The sequence below is a fragment of the Lepisosteus oculatus genome, chromosome 16 (assembly GCF_040954835.1).
Source record: "Lepisosteus oculatus isolate fLepOcu1 chromosome 16, fLepOcu1.hap2, whole genome shotgun sequence".
NCBI lineage: Eukaryota > Metazoa > Chordata > Actinopteri > Semionotiformes > Lepisosteidae > Lepisosteus > Lepisosteus oculatus.
The window spans coordinates 12,704,996-12,726,574 of NC_090711.1; the positions used below are offsets into that span (position 1 = coordinate 12,704,996).

Here is a 21,579-nt window from a genome sequence, read left to right on the forward strand (position 1 = left end):
ATGGTTATATCACTAAAGTAGTTTAAGAATATTTAAACTGGAATAAGTTCTAATTTTTATCCACATTTATGATTCTGTGTGAACTTGATCAAAAACGTAATTGGCTGGAGGAATTGGTTTAATTTGAATTGATGGACAGAGTGTATTTGCACAGCTCAGGGGTCTCTGATCATAGAAGCAAACCTTGTTTGAGTGGGTTGATCACTTCTGAGGGTAGTGGAAGAGAAGACTGGGGTGACGGGGCTCCAAATCCATAGTTAATCTCTACCACTCCGACTCCTCATTGTGAAGCAGGTTTTGAGAAACGGAAGATCGCAGCATAGCTGTAGGGAAAGGAGCTGCATTTTCTGTATTTGTGGAATTATTTATGTTTGTCACTATTGCTTGTAATTGGATGGTGTTTGGGAGTGAATTGAGAGTGAAAGCATACCTTTGGAAGTGGAAGATTACTTCATGAAAACTTACTGTACTGTTTGGTTGAAGTTAATAAGTGAGTAGGTGAAGGCTGGATTAGTATTTCTTGATTTAGTTTTGATTAAGTCATTGTCTTGTAAACCAAAACCTTAACATTTGACTTAACTACAAATATGTGGACAGAAAACTGAAGAAGCCTCATGTCCTTGTTCAGTATTCAATGACCAGTGAGGGTGTTTTTATTATTTAACATTTAGAATTAGCTCATTAACATTTAGAATTCAAGCCAGTGCCAGGACTGACTAATACTGTATATGACTATTATCTGATTATTACTTAAACTGTATTACTAATGTATATTATTAGTACAATAACACTTCCCCTACGCATATTAATATTTGACACAGTCAACAAACCATCAGGATTTATCCTTATGAAATGAACATTATGCCTGGTGGCTCATTGAGACCTTGGATATTTTGTCTTTATATTGAGGACATCTTAATGATTTTTTGATATATGGTTCATTATCTTTAATCCCATGAGTGCAATCAGATACGCATTTAACACCTGTTAAGTGTTCAGCTCGGACGAGCCAGAGCTCACAGCCCTTGGTCTCCTTGGGAACCAGGCATATTTGTACACAGAGCTGAATACCTCCCTGAACTCTGTACCTTGTCCCAACCTCCTGCCTCCAATTAATGGGTGTTAATTCCATCAAGCTCAGGATATATAAACCCTGATCTGTCAATGACCTGGTGCTCTGTCATTGAGCCACTTCCAGCCAAGATAGTGCTCTGAGCATAATTACCCTGTGCCCCAAAAGACCACTCCAGCCTGAATCCTGCCCTAGAGTGTCTTTCTCAGCACTAGAATTCAAGGACATTAGAAAGGTTACAAACAAGGCAAGGCTCAACAAACTCAATGGTTACTAGTCGCTGATTGATCGAAGGATCGAACGATGCCTTTTCTTGAAGCAGCTAGGATATCGGCTTTGACAACATGGTTGGTTAGCTCGTCTAGACTCCCGCCGTTCTTCGTGTGAGAAAGTGCCGTTACTTTCTACTTGTGTTCCCGGGTTTCTTCACTATTCAAGACTCAAGATATTCAGTTCGTTTAGCCTGTCATTGTAGGATATGTCTTTAAGACTGGGAATGTTTTCTCTTCTCTGGACCAGTTACAGAGTGGTGATCCGTTTTGGAACATAGTGTTCTGTTCTGAAAAGACATCATCTCTTCAAATAAAGCTCAGCTTCGTCTGCGAACAACAACACAACATGGAAAAGTTTAATAGATGTGTAATTTAAAGGTCAGATCTCTCTATTCTTTGATGCGTGAAACAATTCCTGATCTGCTTTTGCATCTGTCTCAGAAGCAAAAATACAAAATAGACTCTTACTGATTACATAGCAGACCTACTTTGTATGCTGGGAATGTAATTTTTGAAACATTTCAACCATGAGGCTGACGAAATGGGGAGACTAAAAGCACAAAGCCTTATGGGAAAAGTACAGAAGAATTATATATGGAAACCATTGCTTCATTTTTCTTCAGGCAGTGAATCTGATGCAGAGTCTGAGAGATGTTTTAGTTATTGATTGATTTCTTAAGACTGTTGTGCATGGTTCCCTTCTAAAAAAAAAGTACTTTTTGAAAAAATCAACATTCAAATTAATTATCTGCATTATGTTTTGCATTGTTTTCTTTTCCAAAGGTCTTCTCGTTAACTGGTTTTGTTAGTCAAAAATATCAGTATGAGGCTGCATAATCTGGATCTTAAACTACTTAAAATCTCATTAGCAGAAAAGCAAATACTGTAGCACACTGTATTGTGCACTTGATAAATAAACTGGTTTTATTTGATTGATTAGTAACCAACTTTTTTAAAAAGTAATTTATTGATTAAGTTTTAATTGTATGATACATAGAAATGCAGTAATTATTATCCAGTTTGACTACTGTCTACTGTAATTGTTTAGCACCTGATAGGGAAAAGAAAATACTTCAATTGAACTTCTTAATCTGGTAAATTAGGTAGGCAGTTAAACATGTTTTATAAATGAAATATGACTAAATTTAATACAGCTGTGATATCCAAAACTTACTGTAAATTAATTTGATAATATCATATCATTATATAATAGCATTATCATATTTTTACAGCAGAATGGAAATTAAAATATCACTTTTAACTTTTAACAAATAAACTGTAACAAGTCTATAGTTTCGCCATTCTGGAAACAGAAAGAAAAAGCTAAAATAAGGGGCATCTAATTAATATTAATATACAAGTACATTATTGAAAGTAGAGCTTGTTGCTGTCAGATACAGTACATCTCCATAACAAAGCAATGCCTTGTACTTTTTGGGTTAAATACTTCAGGCCCAGTAATGTAACTGAGAATTCCTGAACCCCTTACTAGATACCGTATATGTTTTACAAATGTGTTAAGACACCTTATTGGTGTTTTTTGGAAGCAAAATCTCTCACATTTGTACTGTATGGGCTGAAAGAGTAGCAAAGGTGTTTCTACCTGGAAACCACAATGAAGGAATCAGTCTGGCCTGATTATTTTAGTAGTATTGATGAATCAATGTTAAAAGAAGAAGCTTTTTTAAATAAATTCCCCAAACCTGATTACAGAAAGCAAGCATGAGGATTCACATTTTAAGAATTACATGAGAAAAACCTAGCCTCATGTACAGTACTGTACTATAGGCAAATTACACGGTACACAACCCTAAGGAACTCAACATTGTAAGACAAGCTACTGTATAACAACTGAGCTGGAAAACTTCACTCCATTTACAGTAAGTGTATATTTACCCATGGGGCATTTGAGATATTTAAAACATTATTTTTTTCTTTTTCAAGACACTGCAAATGTTTAGTGATTTCAAAGCACCTTTTTTTTCAAAGAGAAATTGTTGTAATGCTCTAATCATTTGAGTTTACCAAATCCCAGCTGAATCCGTTGGTACAGTATGAGACTAAGTCCTGAATTTTGGATGGTGTTAATGAGTTTATTTTAAGCCTTCCAGCAGGCATCGTGCTGTCCAAATACCTCTGGGAGAAGTGTTTCAGCTCATTGTGAAAGGAACGTGTGGAGCAGATTACAGTAGAATCAGAATATCGCTGCCCTTTCTGTACCACTGCTTGCTTTTCAGAAACTGCTGTCTGAAGTCCTGGGCAGTGACAGCTATTTTGAAAGTCTGTGTCTGCTCTTGCAGTCAGGAAGGAATGCTAAAAGAACTTTTTTTATCCAATGTATGACAGAAATAGCAACCAGAATGTTAGCTCTGTTGTGACTCAGGTTTGACAAAAGATTCTGCTAGATGCAACCTTCCCAGTTAAAAAATGTCAGGACCCAGCAAAGAACTTTAAAGCATCATGCAGATTAAGATTAAATAATAACAGAAATAAAGACAGAAAGGACTACTCCATTCCAGAAAAGGCTCTGGCTTTGAGCCACTGTGAATTGCTTTTGAAAATGTACACATACTGTACAGTGGGTGTCAAACCAACTTGGAGAAAAACAAGTTTTGCAATCGTAAACTACTTTTGTAACTGACTGTTGGCCTTCAAAGTGTCTTTCAAAATGAGTTAAACTTGTAATCGTAAAGGAGACAATCTGCAAAATAAGAATTATAGAAAAGTCCAATTACAGTCAAGTTTATCACAAGTCTTTTCCTTTCATTTTTCCCAGTTTTGGCTACAATTTATTCTTCTCAGCTGACTTTGTAGTATTTTGTACCCACAGGGCTCCTGTGTCCTATTACTCTTTTGCTCCAGCAACAAAAATTTAGAAGGAAAAGCTTCCACATTTTCATATTTTATCACATTTTCAAATACAGGTGCAGAAGTACATTAAAGACAGTGTGTTTAGCGAAGGGATTAATTTGGAAACAACAGTACCAGTAAAATAAAATGCTCTGTCAAAATAAATTTAATTAAACTGAGGGCCTGTATTATTACCACAAGATAGGCTCTCCACTCAGAGGCCTATCTCCACAATTAAATGAGAAAATAAAAACATTTTAATGGTTTTAGTCTAACCAAAGTGTGTTCCCTGTCTGTACAACTTCCATTACCATTATAAAACCTGATTTCCTAATTATGCCTAATATTGGTATCCATTTTTTCTAAGACAGATTAATTCCAAAGTGAAACTGTCAGATATTCTTTTCTTTTCAATGTTAAGCTCAGTATTTAAAAACTTAGTTATAGAAACAATTTTTCATGGGTCAGATAATGCATCTGTGGAACTCCTCAACGAGATTAGAGGAATGAAAAATACCCACAGTCATATGGAAATGTGATCAGGGATTCTTACTGAATGTAAATGAAAGCACCATGCCCCATCGGTGAAATATACACTTCTCCAGCACAACAAAAGAAATACTGTACCTTAAAACTGCTAGAGGAGAATTTTAAAGAGGACAAAGGTTTAAAATGGTCTGCAAGTAATTTTATTATTGTGACCTTGATGTAAAATCTTATTAAAATTTCCTATATAAAAGAGGATATACACAATGGCCCAGATGGTCAAAATCTGGCGAAAGGCTTACTGTAAAAATGGTTTGGAGTAAATTTCTTTACTCTTTGCTTTTTTAAAATTAAAAATGTATTCTATATTTAACCATACCTTTCTTTTATGACTGTTTTTTTTTCTGCACACCTGCAGGTCCTGACAGATTTTTTAAAAATGTTTCACTTTCATTTCAAACTGTGATGTGCTTACTTAGCATGAGTAAAGTCATTACCAGCTTTGGAAAATCACGTCCAATATGAAAGTGAGCAAATTAACATTTATTCACAATACAGAAACTTCCAGATACATATCTTGACTTTTTTTTTCCAAGCAGCATAAGCTCACAAAGTGAAAAAGTTAAAAGATGAAAGAATGTGCAATTTCTGTTAGACCTTAGTCTTTGTGGAAACCTTATCTAAACATTATCTTTTGATATGATTATCCTGACCTTGCTCTCTGCGATCACAATATTGACATTGCTTGAATATTGAATATTGAAGATGCTTCAGATCTTTTGGCTCCAATTAGTTGATTTTTCAACATAGTTGATTCGTTTTCCACAAGAAAGCTCAGAAAGTACCTCAGAAAGCCACCTGTGTGATGGTCCCATTGTACTGTACTGTATGTCTTAGGCTATGTGACAGCATCTTAATAAGCAAATTGTCTTCATTTTAAACATCAGTTAAATTATTGTTTTCTTGTTGTCCGTTGCTGTCCAGTTTTTTAGATATTATTTCCCCTTTTGTGTACATATGCAATTTGTTCTGTATGCTGTGTTTGCTGCTCACTGGGAGACAATTGTCAATTCAAATTTCAAATTCCACGTAGTAAATTGTTTTAACACGTTACACATTACACCCGCTTTCATCTGTTCAAGTATCACTGTTTCTCAACATCATTTTCCAAGCCCGTGAACCTGTAAAACAAACCTGTAAGACCATTGAGTAAGTGAGTAAGACATTTCAATATTAATTATTATCTTAAACTCTGGTTCTTTAAATTTTCGATTCCATGAAACACCCTTGACTGGCACTGTCCAGGGTGTTGTCCGTGTGTCAGAAAAGCCTGTGGGCGGCCACTTACAGTAACTTCACTGGGACAAAGGATGAAATACTCCCCCTTAAGAACATACCACTAATAAATTCAGTTTCCTTGTTTCTTATATTCTCGATTGCTTTTAGAAAGTGGCTGCATGTTTGAATAAAGTTCTCGTACAGCTGGTATCACTGGAAAGAAAATCGGTACCGGGTACTGTAGAATAAACCAGTTAACTTCTGTTTCCTCCTTACACTAGCAGGCCATTAAGCTGTCTGGGGCCTACAATGAACAACACATGTTGAGTGATCCATCTTGAATTGCAATGACTTCTGCTGCTCCACACCTGAGCTGAAGTTTACAGTGGTCATCTGGTGCTGCCTGTGGTACAACTCTTTAACCAGCAGTCCACAGGACCAAGGACATCCTGGTTTCTGTAGTGGACTCCCAGTAAAACTCCCTTTTGGTGAGGTGATAGTTCATCATAGGTTTGGCTGTTATCACAGTTGATTTGCTGAGGCAACCAGAATGAGTTATCTTGCTTCATCAGCCTACAGCTACAAGGGGCACAGTACTCTAGTAATGTGTCCATACTTCTCACTCATACAAGATCATGGCAGCATTTCTTGAAACGAAATCATTTTTTTTTACTCTACATTGGATTGCTCGGGTCAGTAGCTCGCCAGCTGTTTCATTTGGCAAGCGGCATTTGTCAATGAGCCAAACACTGTGTAGCAGCGCTGGCAAAATCTCCAGCCTAGTGGAAGGTTTACTTTTGACACCTGAGCAATATATACGATACATATAATCCCAACAGCCAATTTCAAGGACCTTTCTAGATCTCTGAATTGGAAACTTCAGCATTTATCATAAATTGCCTTATATATCAAATATAACTGAGAAGCTGTTTTGTCTGATTGAACTGAATACAGTACATATCTCTCAAGGGAAAACATGAGTTTAAATCTAATTTAAGCTTTTGGATATGTTTTAGAAAGCTGAAAATGTTTAACAAGCACTCGGCATTTAAATCCATTATGTAACTTAAATCTAACATATACTGTTCCAATATTTAAATCACCAAATATACAGTATATGGGCTTTATTTAAAATATTTTTTTACATGGTGATATTTATCTTAAAGCTTTATTGGGATATAACTTGAGTTTTTTAGGGATTGGCAAATACTGTATTTGCAGTACTGTACAGTACATACTGTACTGCATTTGCAGTCTTCATCTGAAAGAATGTTTGTTTTCTGATTTGTTTAATTTAATTATTTTTCTGACTGAATTTTGGAAATATCTGCAATATATACTGTGTGTGTGTGCTAGTCCATCATACACTACTGTATAAACAATTTCAATGTGAGGAACAGAACTCCAGACCAACCTTTCTCTGGTGTTCCTGGTCAAACATCTTTGTAGCAGGTGCAAAATAAACTTCCAGAACCAGACAGGTTAAAAGATGCACAGCTGTGTGAGAGCCCTGCATGTATTTTAGAACTAATCAAATCTAAAGAAACTGTGTCATGCTCCAACAGCCACTAGCAAAGATTTAAATATTAAGAACACCATTATGCAGCTTTTTCATCCAGTTTTTAAAGATCTCTTTGTTGGCTGGATTGAAGCAGCTGAACAGCTTTGTCTCCTTTCCTTAGATAATGCTGATCTAAAGACAGACGGTACACCTGATTTATACTATAAACTCTAGTACTAAAGTACTCTAAACTTTCAAACAGCATATGAACAAAAAATTTAATTGAAAAAGGCAGTGTCTACACTGTAAATAGTGTTCCTCTATTTACAGAGGAACACTAAGGTTCAAGGGGTGATTTTGTAGTGATAACCACAAAATCACCCCTTGAGACATGATACATCACCATAAAACAATAGCAAACAGACGTCAAGGTAATATTTCAGCACCCCTCTTCTGTTTGCTGTTGCAAGCCAGAGGCATCTTTTCCCTGGTTATTTTAGAAAGAAGATGCAGATGTTCCCAAACCGGTTTTTAAGGCAGGGTGTTTTAACTAGCAGTCTCCTCATATGTTTTAATTTTAAAAGTAAATGATAAAGAACTGAGAGTTGTGGGAGAGGGCATTTTAAAAAGCACCAGGAACTGCAATTCATAACCCAGATTGGTCATTATTTATAGATCAGCGGCACTGAGTGAACTGACAAGAGGTCTCCCACACCACTCATTACAGCATGTGAAATATTCCATTACAGTGTGGCGGTTAGGATTATGGACTGTGACACATGCTAGAAAAGATTCATCCTTGTGAAAAACTGTTAACCTATATATGAGGATATAGGCTAATGAAATTCCCAGATAAGGGTCATATTTCTGACGTACAGTATAGCCTACAGCTTTTCCCCAGTAATTTCCTCAATCTAAACCAATCGGCTTCAGTGGGCAGGTGAATGTTATGAGGGAGAAACTCAAAAGATGAGCAGCAGTTTTCAGTTTTTATTGCTTGATGTAAGCCAGAGTTTGACAGGAAGCAAAATGTATTATTTGAGTGGTGCTTAAAAGCACCAAAATAAGGAGTGAGAACAGGAGCCTAAAAGAAAATTGTCAAATAGCGCTCAAATTAATCAAGAACGCCCTTCGCAGTACAATGACCAAGGAGACACCAACAGAAATGGCCAATTTATGTACTGAACATTAAATTATTCTGTACAAAAATATTCAGTAAAGATAATTCACTTATATTTTGTATCAGCAAAGAATATTTGTTTTTCTAGTTTAGTAGTTTAATGAACACAAAAGCCAGGAATTACAAGCACCTGGCTTTGCTTGTCTTTTGTTTAGAATGTGTCCTGCCTATTCTTTGCCTCTTTCCATTTTCACAGATCTAAAGACAAGAAAATGTGTTATGTACAAAAATGATTTTTTTTATCATGTCAATCGCACATCTAAGGACAGTAGTGAATTTGACCCCCAAAAGATCTTCATGGACAAAATGGCATCTTCAGCCTTCTAATCTCTGAAATGGTGCCCCGGTAAAATGTCTGTGACGTATCTGCTGGCTTTTCATAGGGCCAGAAGAGAGAGATTCATTGAGTTCATATTAAATATTGCCTTCAGGCAAACTTTCAAAACTGTTTCAGAGAGGCAAACAAAACAGTCTTGATAATGGCTTTGTTGCCAAAACCTTGAATTTTTTATCTTTTTGGCCTTTGTGTTTTTTCTGCCTGATGATGATTTTTTTAAGAAAGATGAAGTCAATTTAATACTCTGAAACTTGTCGTTTAATCAAATTCATTCGATTTGCATTTTTGGGTTTTTTTCATGTGAGAGATGTGCCTTCGGAACTTTTACATTTGATTGATAAGGGGTATTAAATGATGGATTCATCTAGCCCATTTGGCAGGTAGTAGGCAATTGATCCAAAAACCTCATTCAGCCATTTCTTGAAAGAAGTCCGAGTAAGAACTTCAACAACATGGTTAGGTAGCTTGTTCCATACTCCCACATCTCTTTGTGTAAGGATGCCCTTCCTGTTTTTATATCCACATCCACGCAGTTTCCACTTCTGGCCTCTACTTCAGTGGATGATTCAATTAATGAGATCCAACGGGCTGTCAATGATTTAGAGGACTGTTTTGCCTTACCTCTTGAGGAAAATGCCCTTTTCAGGTGTGTAACAAGTTTCATGTGTAGTGCCATCACAAGCATTTATCCCTGCAGTCTATGAGGTCAAGGCAAGTAAAATTAACGTTGTTTGGACTCATCTTGAGGATTAGGCTATCAGGGGATAAATGCAATGTATTTGGGTAGGGAAGTGCCTTTGGGAAAAATTGGAAGATTTTAATAAAATGTTGGAGGAATTCTGCATTGAATACATTTAAAAACGTTTTCTTCACTGGGTAAAAGAAACCGTTAGTCTTGTAGTGCAGACATCCTGCAAAGTTGACATGTGTCTGTTCTTCTGGACCAAAACCGAAGACTGAAGGACAGCTAGATCCTCATTGATCAGATATGGAGTCAATTAGTCTAGATTTCTGCCAATGATCGAGGCTCTTTCAGGTCCCTTCATCCGCGTAAAGGGGCTGTACTCTGACCTGACAAAAAAATCCACTTGCTTGCTCCAGTGGAGGAGGAGAACACTCTTTGTTGTATTACAGACCATCTAGTTCAGATTTTAATTTGGGCTGTTGGTCCTCTTTGTTTGCAGCTATTCAGAAATGGAGCACAAAAATGTCAAGCTTTTCTCTGAAAGCCTTTTGTACTTGCGACCTGTTCCCTCTGAGGTGGTGATGTGCTGCTTTTCCTCTAGGGGGAGACAGAACACCGAATTTAAACAAGCTGAATCGCGTGAAAAAATATCCAAAAGACTGGAGGTCCCCCTGGTGGCGAGAATCAACCAAAGCACCCCTTGAAACAAGACCACAACAGGTAATCTAAACCCTTTGTATTTCCGTTACTTAAACTCATAAACTACATAAGCCCTGTCTTGAAACAACAGTTTGTTAAACTTTGTGAAGCACTGACTTGTCTGTGGGCAAATACTACTACAAATGAAATTGTGTTGAGGCCGCACTGACACCTTCTGACTGAACACAAACACAGTTAATTCACCTGGATGTGAAGAGTTAATCCATGGGAGGAATTAGTACTTTGTAAACTGTATTGAGGGCCTTTGGCTTATGGTTAATTTCATTTTTTCAGCTCTTTAATTGCAGCTCCCTTTCTTTTTCTAAAATGCTTTGCATTGCAACTGTCAATTCAGCTGTCTCCATTTCTGCATCTTTGTTTCTGTTCATTTAATGACTCCATATGCTCCAGAGGATTCTCTCTGAGGTTAGAAGGGCTTCCAGATATCTGTTCCAGATGATCTCCCAGTTACTTTATTGAACATGCCGCCCATTTTAAGGTTCTCGATTAAATTGTTACAGTCCTCTAGAAATTGATTATTTGCTACTGATCTATAAAACCTGCTGGACTACAGCTCTTCAGAGCACCTTTGAGAGACCTCTGCTATAAAGAATTGTATTAAGATCAATCAAAGTACACAGGCTCTGGATTTTAACAATTCTAATTGTGGAAGAAAAGAATATTCAGTCAAATACAAACATTTAAGGGTATGCTCATGATTATAAATGGAAATGGCAAGACATGAAGAAAAGTTTATTGCTGTATAAGTGTTGCTGAACTGCCAGATACATTGGGTCTGGTCCATTTCTGTTCTGTGTGTCGGTCCTAGACTTGCCTGGACTTAAATCCACATACATCTTGAAAGCCTTGAATCTGAACAGCATTTACTTCATATTCATCAACACTGTAATGCTGACTGCATACAAATATGTATGTGTAGGAAAAGGAGTGTTTAATGGTAACTCCAAGAATAGAACTACAGTATTTCTAAATACAACACTAGAAGATAAGAACATTGAAGAAAATGTTGTATGTAAATGTTTGTATATCATAAACAAAAACTACCACCCAATTTTTAGGTTTCTGCTAAAAAATTAAACAATTAGACAAACAGAAGCGTAAACTACTGTCTACTCGATTGCATTTATTGTCTTAACCCGTTTGTTAATTAACAGTTTGTAATCAAATAAAGTATACAGTACTAATCCCTTTGTTATAAAATGGTGTTGATGTTTTTGTGGAATGTCATTGACTGGTGACACGTTTGCAAGCACTGTACTGCTAGGAGTTGTGAAATGCTCACTGCTTTCACATGAAAACTCCACTGCAAGCAGCAGGCTGGAAAATGTTGTTGTCTCCTTACGAGAGGCCAGGTGTGTGTGTAACTCCTGTCAGTTATCCTGTCAGTTATCTGTTAGATGACTAAGCTAACACTAGCAAGCTACTGTTGTATGGCTTCATGATTTCTATTAGGTTGAGAATAATAGGAATGAAATGTATGTTTGAATATTTTCTGAAAACCTTTTTTTTCCCCAATACACTACTGCAGATCACTTTCTGTCTTCACTGCCAGAGATTAAAATGGTGACAGCTTGTGGAGAGATTTTAAATGCTTCTGGGTGTATAGTGAAGTCAGTGATTTCTCCATGTTTTGTAAAGCAGCTGAGTTAATAGCATTTTCTCAAAATGCAATTAATATTAAATAGATGAGACTCGGTGGCTGATTAAATCAAAATTGCAGCCCACAAGGTTATATAAATTACCTAGCCCCCTACTTCAAAAGGCAAATATAAGAAGATTCTTGCAGATAGAAATATGCCATGAAGCATTTAATATAAAATTTCAAAATAGCAGGGTAGGTCTCTGCAATATTATATACTGTCTGCTAGATATATAACCCTTTTTATTCAAGACATATAATTTGGAGATTTGAACCTTTTAATAGTATTTTTCTGAGAACAAAAGGAAAAACATAATGGCATTTACGATGTTAATTCGATTTTTTTATTTTGTACAGAAAAGCTTTGGCTACATTTATACCAGACCTTTCTGATTTCTGTTCAGATATGTCATGAAAAATATCAAATATCAGAATGTGTAGTCGCACCAGGATTCTACACAAAATAATCTGGTTAATGCTCTCCTACCCAGCTGTGGTAAATCCGTTCCTGTGTTTGAATTATACATTCTGCGGTAAAAAAAAACTGAAAGGCATATTGCAAGCTCTGTTTGTAACTCAGGTCTAAAATGGGGCCTGGCAACGTGTGCTGTGTCATGCAGGGATCTATCAAAGCAGCAGACAGGTGTGGTTTAAAAATACTGCCTTTGTTGCTACCCCCTGTTGCCTTTTTACAACACATCTAAAAACAAGCATGGACTCTTCCTTTATGCCACTCATGCTCATTGCTCACTGTTCTTCAAAGACACAGTGCTTGAGCACTGTTCAAGAACAATGAGCAAATCGACATTGAGCCTGTTTTTATTTTTATTCAGCTGTTTTTTAGACTCTGATCAATATAAATAATCCAATCAATATTAGGGCTGAATAAACAGTATATATACATAAAACTGGGGGCACTGTGGCACAGTGGTTAAGATTTCTGCCTTGCAGCGCTGTGTTCAATTCTGGACCCAGCGTGCTACAGTACCTGTAGTTTGTACTGCCTGTTCTCCCCATGTTTGCGGGGTTTTCCTGCGGGTGCTCTATTTTTCTCTCCCTGTCCAAAGACACAGCCGTGGTAGGTTAATTTGGATTCTGGGAAACCTGGCCCTGGTGTGAGTGTGTCTGTCTGTGCGTGCCCTGTGATTGGCTGGCGTCTTGTCCAGGGTGTACCCCGCCTTCTGCCCATTGCTTGCTGGGATAGGCTCCGGCTCCCTCCACAACTCTTGACCAAATGATGCAGTTAGAAAATGGATTGGTGGATGTACAGTATATAAAACGTAATTCTTCCATAAGCAATTTCATTCAATTCTTTTTTTAGTTATTCATTATTTTCATTGTCTTTAAAAGTATTATTGAATATCACTTAAGAAGAGGTTACAAATGAGAGGAAGATCACCATCCCTGTCTGGTCTGTTTCAATGCCAGCAGCTGTTGATCTGGGTTGCCAGCATTGACAGCACTGCTCTTCAGTTCCCATCGCTGGTTCAGAGGAGGAGAGAGATTAAAGGATGAATGCAGCAAGAGATTGTTTACTGTGACTGAATTTTGACTTGTTGTCATTGTAAAGCATTGCTCACCCACCAGTCCACCAATCCATCATGAGGAAGCTACTTATTCCTGGCAAGTGTCATGGCAACCAAACGACTATCCTGAAAACACAGGACCCAAGACCAGACTGCAGCCAGGATGGGTTATAGGGCAAATACAGACAAGTGCACCAGGGCAATAAACTGCAGAGACACCAGCCTGGCTTTCGAAGGTGTGTGAAGAATGGAACAGCAGAAGAAAATCCACATGAGCATGGTGAGAGCATACAAACTCCACACAGAAGGAATTTCAAATCAAACCCAGGACCTGGAACTTCTATAGGAGCGGAGCTATTGTAGCTTCCACACCACTGTCACCCACCAAGTACTCTACAAGTATGTAATAAAATCGACTTCCCAGAGAGACAATTCCAATCCCACGACTGACCACAAGACTTTTTGTATGCCTGCTGCTGTCCATCATAAACACACCTCCTTTGAATTTCCACTAAAGCCCTGAGGTTTGTTTATGTACTGAGAATTATTCAACTCAGTCTTACTACAGTGGCGGTACTGCTTTTATATCTGAATCTCCAGTCTTGTTTTGCAGAGCACCAGGAGAAATGTGAAGTGATTATTAGTTCAGAAGTGAGATGTGTGACCAGAACTTACAGTATTGAATTTGTATCTCAGATTTTGCTTCATGAAATGCCGATTGTCATTAATGAGTCGTCCACTGCCTTTGAAATTTTAGATTCCAGGTCCTTGTCTAATTTCTGACATTCTGAAATGCACTTTCACACAATACATGAATATCCTAATTTACATGGAACTTTGCAAGGGAGCTGCAGAATAACTTACGATACCATCATCATTACCTCCTGTTGAAGGAGGAAGGAACTTATCAGATTTGCCAGTGCCCTCCAGCAATTAAAGGGTTAAGAGTTTGGCTCCAGATGGAGTATTGCAATCTAGCACTGGGCTGAAATCTGTTCTACTAGACCCAGGTCAGGCTTCCAGTATAGAATATACAGTTGCACCCCACATTCCAGCTACCATCTGAGGTAGAATTCTCAGTACACCATCCTTGCAGCCTACACAAGCATCGCACCTGTTCCAGCGAAAGGCCCTGATGACACAGGGATACTCATGGGAGCATAGAAGCATGACATTTCTCCAGCAGGCTCATTACTATTAGTGCTACTAGTTGTAGTGGTTTAGGAGCTGGACCAGAAGACTAGAGAAACAGGAAAATGGTTACTTTAAAGCAGATTGGCGCACTGTCATTTCGAATTTTACGAACAATATGTCTCCCTCACTTACAGTAAGTACAGTAAGCTTGGAAGATGCAAAAAAAATAATAGGTGGAGAATGTGGTTGAAGTTGATACCATCAGGAAAAGCCTGGTTAAAATCCTTGGATCAATTCAGTAATAACTTCCAACTGGGCTTACCGTGTCGAATGGCCTCTTCCTCTTCGTAGCCTTTCTCTAGCTCTTCATAGTCAATACTGATGCTGTTTGGTGACGATTTTCAACTCTGAAGGTGATATCAGCAAGGTGACATCAGTTTCTAGCATATCTCAGCAGTCCACCGGTGGAGCAGAACATGGGGCATGAGTTGAATAGTGCTTGCTTTGAAAACCTGCTTCACAAAATGTAAAATTCCATTTTCAAGGGCTTAATAGCACGGGCAGAAACAGTGGTAAGAAAATATGTCGGTTGTGAGGTGTTGCCTGGACCTCTGCCAAACGGCAACACGTTAAAGGAAAACGATACAAGTGGAGAACTGAGGTTGGATCAGATAAGCTTTTTGATTTGGATAGTAGAACTAACATCTGTGAAAATCTGGTTTTGAGTAATTTTTAACTCCTCTTTTTTGCATTTTAATTCTTATCTGAACCTAGTTACCTAGATTGCTTTAGTATTTGATCAAAACTTACAGTATCAAACAATATTCACTATTTGTGTACACAGATCAGAGTGGGGAACATTATTTTCCATACACAGTACAAGTATTTGTTTGCATATTCCTCATTCAGCAGGCATACTGTATCACCCTGAAACTCACAACTGGTAACCCACTCAAACTCAGCAGTGTGAGCCTGGTCAGTACCTGGATGGGAGACCTCCTGGGAAAGCTAAGGCTGCTGCTGTGAGAGGCATGTCTGATACAGTAAAACTGGCAAAGAGAAAACAATCCCAATGATAGATTATAATGATGAGCTGATTGTGTTGAGGTGTCATGATTTGTCAATGATGATTTTACATTTTAGGTTTGAAATTGATAAATGTAAACGCATCCAACCCAGTAAATGTGTACGGGTGAGTCATTCCTTTAGCATCCATCAGACATCGTTCTGTTGATACAAAGTGGTTCCTCTCTTGATATGTAGCAGTTTAGATCACCTGATCACCTGTTCAATTTCAACTCTTTCATTAACAGGGTGACCAAGCGCTAACGCAGCCAGCAAAGCCAGCTACTGTATATCACGGTCAGTCAAGAGTGATCAATTCATCAAATTAACAACAAAAACATTTGAACAATATTCAAAATGGATTTTTAAAAACATACATTGCTGTATAGTTTCTTTTTACCTGTATTGTACATCTATAGGTATATGCATTGTATATAAGATATATATGCACAGACATATACTCTATAGCTGTATAGTAGTATTTTTGTTTCACTAATAATGATACAAATGGATGAAGTTTCTGAAAAAACATGGGTTTTGTTCACCAAACAGATGATAATTGCAGTAATTGAAAGCAGTCCAGGAGCCAAGATATTCAGAGAAAGTAAAGTTTCTGGTGGCCCAGACAGAAAGTAATTCCGTGCAAACATTTCGTGTCTTCCAGGAGATAGACACATGTCCTATTTGTGCTGAGGTGTGGGCGGCGATAGTGGACAGTGGTATTTGGTTTCTTCTTCTGCTGTTACTGTATGTCCTCTGCAAAATGGCAGAGGTCTCTCGTGCTGTTCAGCCCCCTCACAGATGGACTTTCTGTATCTGATCTCACAGTGTCCTCTCAGTTGATGGTAATAATGTGCAGTAGCAGTACATTCCAGGCTCCAAAATTCATACATCTGTATTTCTAACAGACATACAGCACAGTATACAGTGTCATCCTGTCAAGTGTGATGAGTTTGAGAAACCTAACACTGCTCTTCTGGAAACGTGTTCTGTTGACCTCTATGCACAGAAGACACCAAGCAAATTCAATAGCTTCATTATTGCATGTTTTATTTATTTGAAAAAGAATGCTGGCTTTATTTGAATAAAGAGAGAAAAATTGTAAAAGTTGTAAAATTACAATCTTTATTTGAAACAATTATATATTTATTAATTATTTAAGGGTTTTTTATACATAGTGGCAGTCCTGAAATATGAATTCTTTATTCTATCCAAAGAACATCATTTGCCAGTTGCTTTTTGTGTTGTTTTTTTTTATTTGATGACATACTGTGATTCCCTAGTTCTTTGGCACATACTGTACAGTGACTTCAGTTTTTCCTTGAGTGGTTTTCGAATTCAATGTATCTCATAAGACCTGGAGTTAAAAAAAAGAACATACGACATATTCTGTCACCTTTCAAGCCTGAGGTAATGTTATACATTCTATAAGGGAAAGGATACTACTAGTTGATAATAATAGATGTCATTCACTTAAACGAAGCCAGGATTTTGGGAGTTTTGGAAAAGAAAGGGTAAAAGCTTTTAAGGGGTATAAAACACACTATAAAAGTGCCTGCATGCATACAAAATTTGAGAGGAAAGCCAACTTGGTTAGTTTTGGTACAGACAGTCAATAAAGGTTAGAACAATTATTTATGGTTCTTTTAAAAGTTTGCATCTCCACAATAAACAGACCAACAGAAGCTAAAAACTATTAACAAAGCACAGTCTACTATTTTTCCTTAAATCTTTGCATAGCAAACAGTAAAAAAAACATGTTTATTTAAATATCATTCTTAAAACACAATGATCAATCTGTTAAAAATGATCATGTGTAGGATCTTTTTTTCCCCTTTTTATTACATTACAGTTTAAAAAGTAAAAGGTGTTTTAACACAGCTCAGTTTTTATTGTGCAATAATACATGTATATATGTTAATTTAGGAAGATCCTGAATAGGCAGCCTTAAATTAAGTACATTAAACCCTTTATGGAAATAGTATTGGTATTAAAATAAAAAGGGCAGCATGGTGGCCCTATAGTGCTAGGGCCCTGGGTTCAATTCCAGACCTGGGGTGTTATCTGTGTGGAGTTTGCATGTTCTCCCTGCGTTTGCATGGGTTTCCTCCAGGTGCTCCCGTTTCCTTCCACAGTCGAAAGACATACTAGTAGGCTAATTGGCTTCTGGGAAAATTGACCCTCTTGTGCGTGTGTGCGGTTGTGTCTGTCTGGGTCTGTATGTGCCCTGCGATAGACTGGTGTCTCATCCAAAGTGTACTGCTTTGCACCCATTGCTTGTTGGGACAGGCTCCAGCTCCCTTATGACACTGTATTGAATGCACGATCAGAAAATACAGTAGATGGATTAAAATAAAAACAGCGATTGCCCAATTCGTTTCCTCAATGACTGCCTGTACAGGTCCTACGATTTAAAAAAAAGAGGACGAGCCATTGTGCTCACAACCAAGATGACTAGCGTTCAGAATGCATTAAAAACCTCAAAATGCATACAGCACAAATACTGTATACCTATGCTTAGATAATCCACAACCCTGCAGACTGTCTCAAAAATGAGAAATTTTCAGAGAAGCAATTATGGATTTCTTTTTGGAAAAATGATTAGAAAATATTCAATAATTCCTAATGTACATGGTGTGTAGCACCACTTGCTGATGGTTATGCTGATATCTGCACTATTCAGTGTATTCTGAAGTGCCCAGGTTCAAAAAGAATAAGTTATGTCTGATGTTTTGTTCCTGCTGTACCTGGATTTCACACCAAGTGCCCTAGAACACTTTTGAACATTCAGCTCTTTGAATGACCTTTCATTAATAAGGACAGTTTGAACTCTGTCTCTGTTGTGGTCTTGCAAATTGAGCACAGCTGCTCTGCGTATCTTCAGTGTCAAAGGCTCCCAGCCAGAGGTTTTACACATGACCAAAATTTTTACAAAAGCTGATTCGTAGTGTGTTCTCACTTGAACTAGGAAACCATTTTTAAAATCTTACATATCAAATGTATATTGAAAAAACACCAGTTATAAAAAACCCAGACTTATGCTGTTTGCATTGCTAACATTACTTTTACATATATCTCACAATCCAACAGCATCTGTATTATTGTTCTTCATGTTAGAATTAAAACTGAGCACTTATATATTATGTTATGTATTGTTTCAGTGAGAGGTTTGTCATTTGACTTCAGCAAAATGGCAATATTCTAGATTCAAACAATCTGTGCATACTATGGATTTTGTATTTTATCCTTCAGTACCATTTTACATACAGTATTGTATTTAAAAGGCTATAGAAAATATTGCTAGCTAATGAACATCACAAACAAGGTCCCAATCTGGGAATATCTGGTTCTCTTCTGCCATGGACATTTTGGTGCCTATCTTCTTAAAAAACAAAAACTATGTCCATTTGGAAAATGAAGCCATCCTCGATGGTTCCCATAGTTCCTTGCTTCTGGACAAACATCTGTATCTATTGGCAGCTTGTATCACATTGGTTTTAACCCAAGGAACTTGTCTAAATATTGAAAAGCAATCTTAGTGGGGAAAATGAATGGGAGTTATGACTTATCCTAACCCTCTGAATTATCATTCTGTTGGGAAGAAATTAATTCTTACCATCTTTCCTTCTGTACATCATTTACTAAATAATCCTTTTCTGTCTCCATTCCGCGCCATCTCTACTGAAAGAACACCTGACTTTCAACCTTCTCTGCCAAGAACTCTGTAGAATTCAAACCAATCAAACTTCTTCACAGCCTCCGAAGTGACAAAACCCCTGACGACGCTTGTCTCAGATTCCACTCTCAATGCAGAAGGACTAAATATAAAAAAAAACTCTTTCCCATTTTGAAGTTTGAACTTTTTTGTTAAAACATTTAAATATCTATACTGTATTGATAACAAAATCCTTAAAGGTTTTGGATGTATTTTAGTTAAACTGTTAGTTTTAGATGTACATTGGGATTTTTTTTTGCTTCATGGAGTAATGCTTTCACCTTCAGTAAAGCCAGTGTTTTCTGAGCAAAGGTTACTCTTACAATCTTTAAAAATAAATTCTGTTGCAGGACTTCTAATTGTGTTTTTTGATTCAGTGAAGCAAAAGGAAGGCTTTCTAGTACAATTGTAGCTACTCATGCATTAAATCCATCTGGTCACATTGGCTGAATGTGGCTCAAAATCTTTGGTTACAATGATTGGTAAGGCAGTCCTTCATATGTAATAACCACAGCAGTTGTCCAGATTCACCTCCTGGCTTTTTTCCTCTCCATTTGTTGTTTGAACAAAGGAGCTCAGGGCATACTTTGTATTTTGTGAACTCCACACATGCATAAACAAAATGCGAGCTTGTAGTCCTGTCCTGTGGCAACATGGCTGCTGGCATCCACAGGTGGTGTTTCTCGTCTGGGACAGAGACCGGAAGGAAGCCATCTTTTCCGAGTACTGCTGCGAGTACTGTCATTCATCCCCCTGCCAGGAAAACAAGAAAAACCCTCATTCGGGATGTGATTTGGCATCGCTCTTGTAGCATAAAATTACAGCCATGGTCCAAGCTCTGAAAACTGTCACATTTCAAATATAGAGAGCTGTTCTACAGAGTATTTACTATGCCACTAAGCACCTTCCTTGTTTGTCTCAGTATCAGTTCGTCTAACTTTTGGGACATTTTCAAATCTCATCTTTTCATGCAGAACCTGTGATTTGTCTGCACAGTTTGAAAACCTGCTGTTCCTCTTCAGCACTTTGTTGCCTGATATCTGCTACAGATGCCCATTTAGTTTTTACATTGCGCGCCTCTTACTCGTCCATTACACCATTATTCATTCTGTAACACGTGCCGCATTTCTTTAATATACATCTTCGATTACTGTATCTCTCATTGCATTGTTCTAATCGTGTACAGAATTATAATATTGTAGAATTTGTTCAATAATTGGATGTAGGATTAAGGCCTTTAGATTAAGGCTGCTACATTATTTGCTAAATTAATTAAAGCTCGCATGGACCGGATGATATTGAAAAAGTGTTATAAGTGGCCAGTTCTTGATTGTTTTGTGGTAATTTTAATATGTACTAATAAAACATTTAATTATTTAATCACCCATGTGATTAACTTAAGTCAGTAATAGAAAGGGAACACCCATTGTCGAATATACTTGAAGCTTTTTGAAATGTACTGTTTATCGTCATCTTTACTTAACTGTAATTTTTACCTATGATGGAGTCACAGATACTGTAACTGTAATCTTTACCTACGATGGAGTCACAGATCAACATGCTGGTATTTTAATCATGTTGGGGGAAAAACAACAGACTGTATGATTTTATAAGATTTTCATATTCCGAGACGATAATGACCACCTAAAACTTGTAAACCAAATGTTCAAACTGTGTGTTTTGTATTTGAATTATTGTAATGTAAGTTGAGTCTGCAAAAATTATTAATTTCCACAATGAATTATTGCTGCATGCTTCTGTACGCACAGACCAGTAATCAACAAATGTGGAGTCATTCTAATAAATCTGCACACTAGTGTGTATAGGATAAATAATCATTAAACATCCCTTGCAGTTTATAAAAGCCTGAAGGAGACATTCCATAATTGAAAGTCATTACTGTAATAGCTGCAAGAGGATTCTAGTGACAGCTCTGACATTTCCCAAGGTAGTCTGTGCTCAGCCGACAGAATTTACATATAAACAACTGTAACTTGGAGACACAGCCATTCTAGGAGAAAGGAAAATGAATGTGCTGTATGCCTGCACTGCCTTAAATGGACCGGCAGGTATGGTATTGAATGGGACAGAACTTAGTCTGAGCCAAACAATAAACACC

General features: G+C 37.3%; 1 protein-coding gene and 1 long non-coding RNA gene across 2 annotated transcripts in view; one reads left to right on the forward strand and one right to left on the reverse strand.

Annotated features, from left to right (window-relative positions):
- Window positions 1-21,579, forward strand: part of LOC107079558 (uncharacterized) — a 124,317-nt gene that overhangs the window by 90,718 nt on the left and 12,020 nt on the right. The window contains exon 2 of the long non-coding RNA XR_001480505.2: window positions 10,263-10,381. This is a non-coding gene — a long non-coding RNA (uncharacterized lncRNA). The remainder of the gene's footprint in view (window positions 1-10,262; window positions 10,382-21,579) is intronic.
- The window catches only part of jph2 (junctophilin 2), a 47,249-nt gene continuing 42,514 nt past the window's right edge, over window positions 16,845-21,579 (reverse strand). Inside the window, exon 6 of the mRNA XM_006639466.3 lies at window positions 16,845-20,213. The gene's annotated coding sequence lies outside the window, so the exon portion shown is untranslated. The remainder of the gene's footprint in view (window positions 20,214-21,579) is intronic.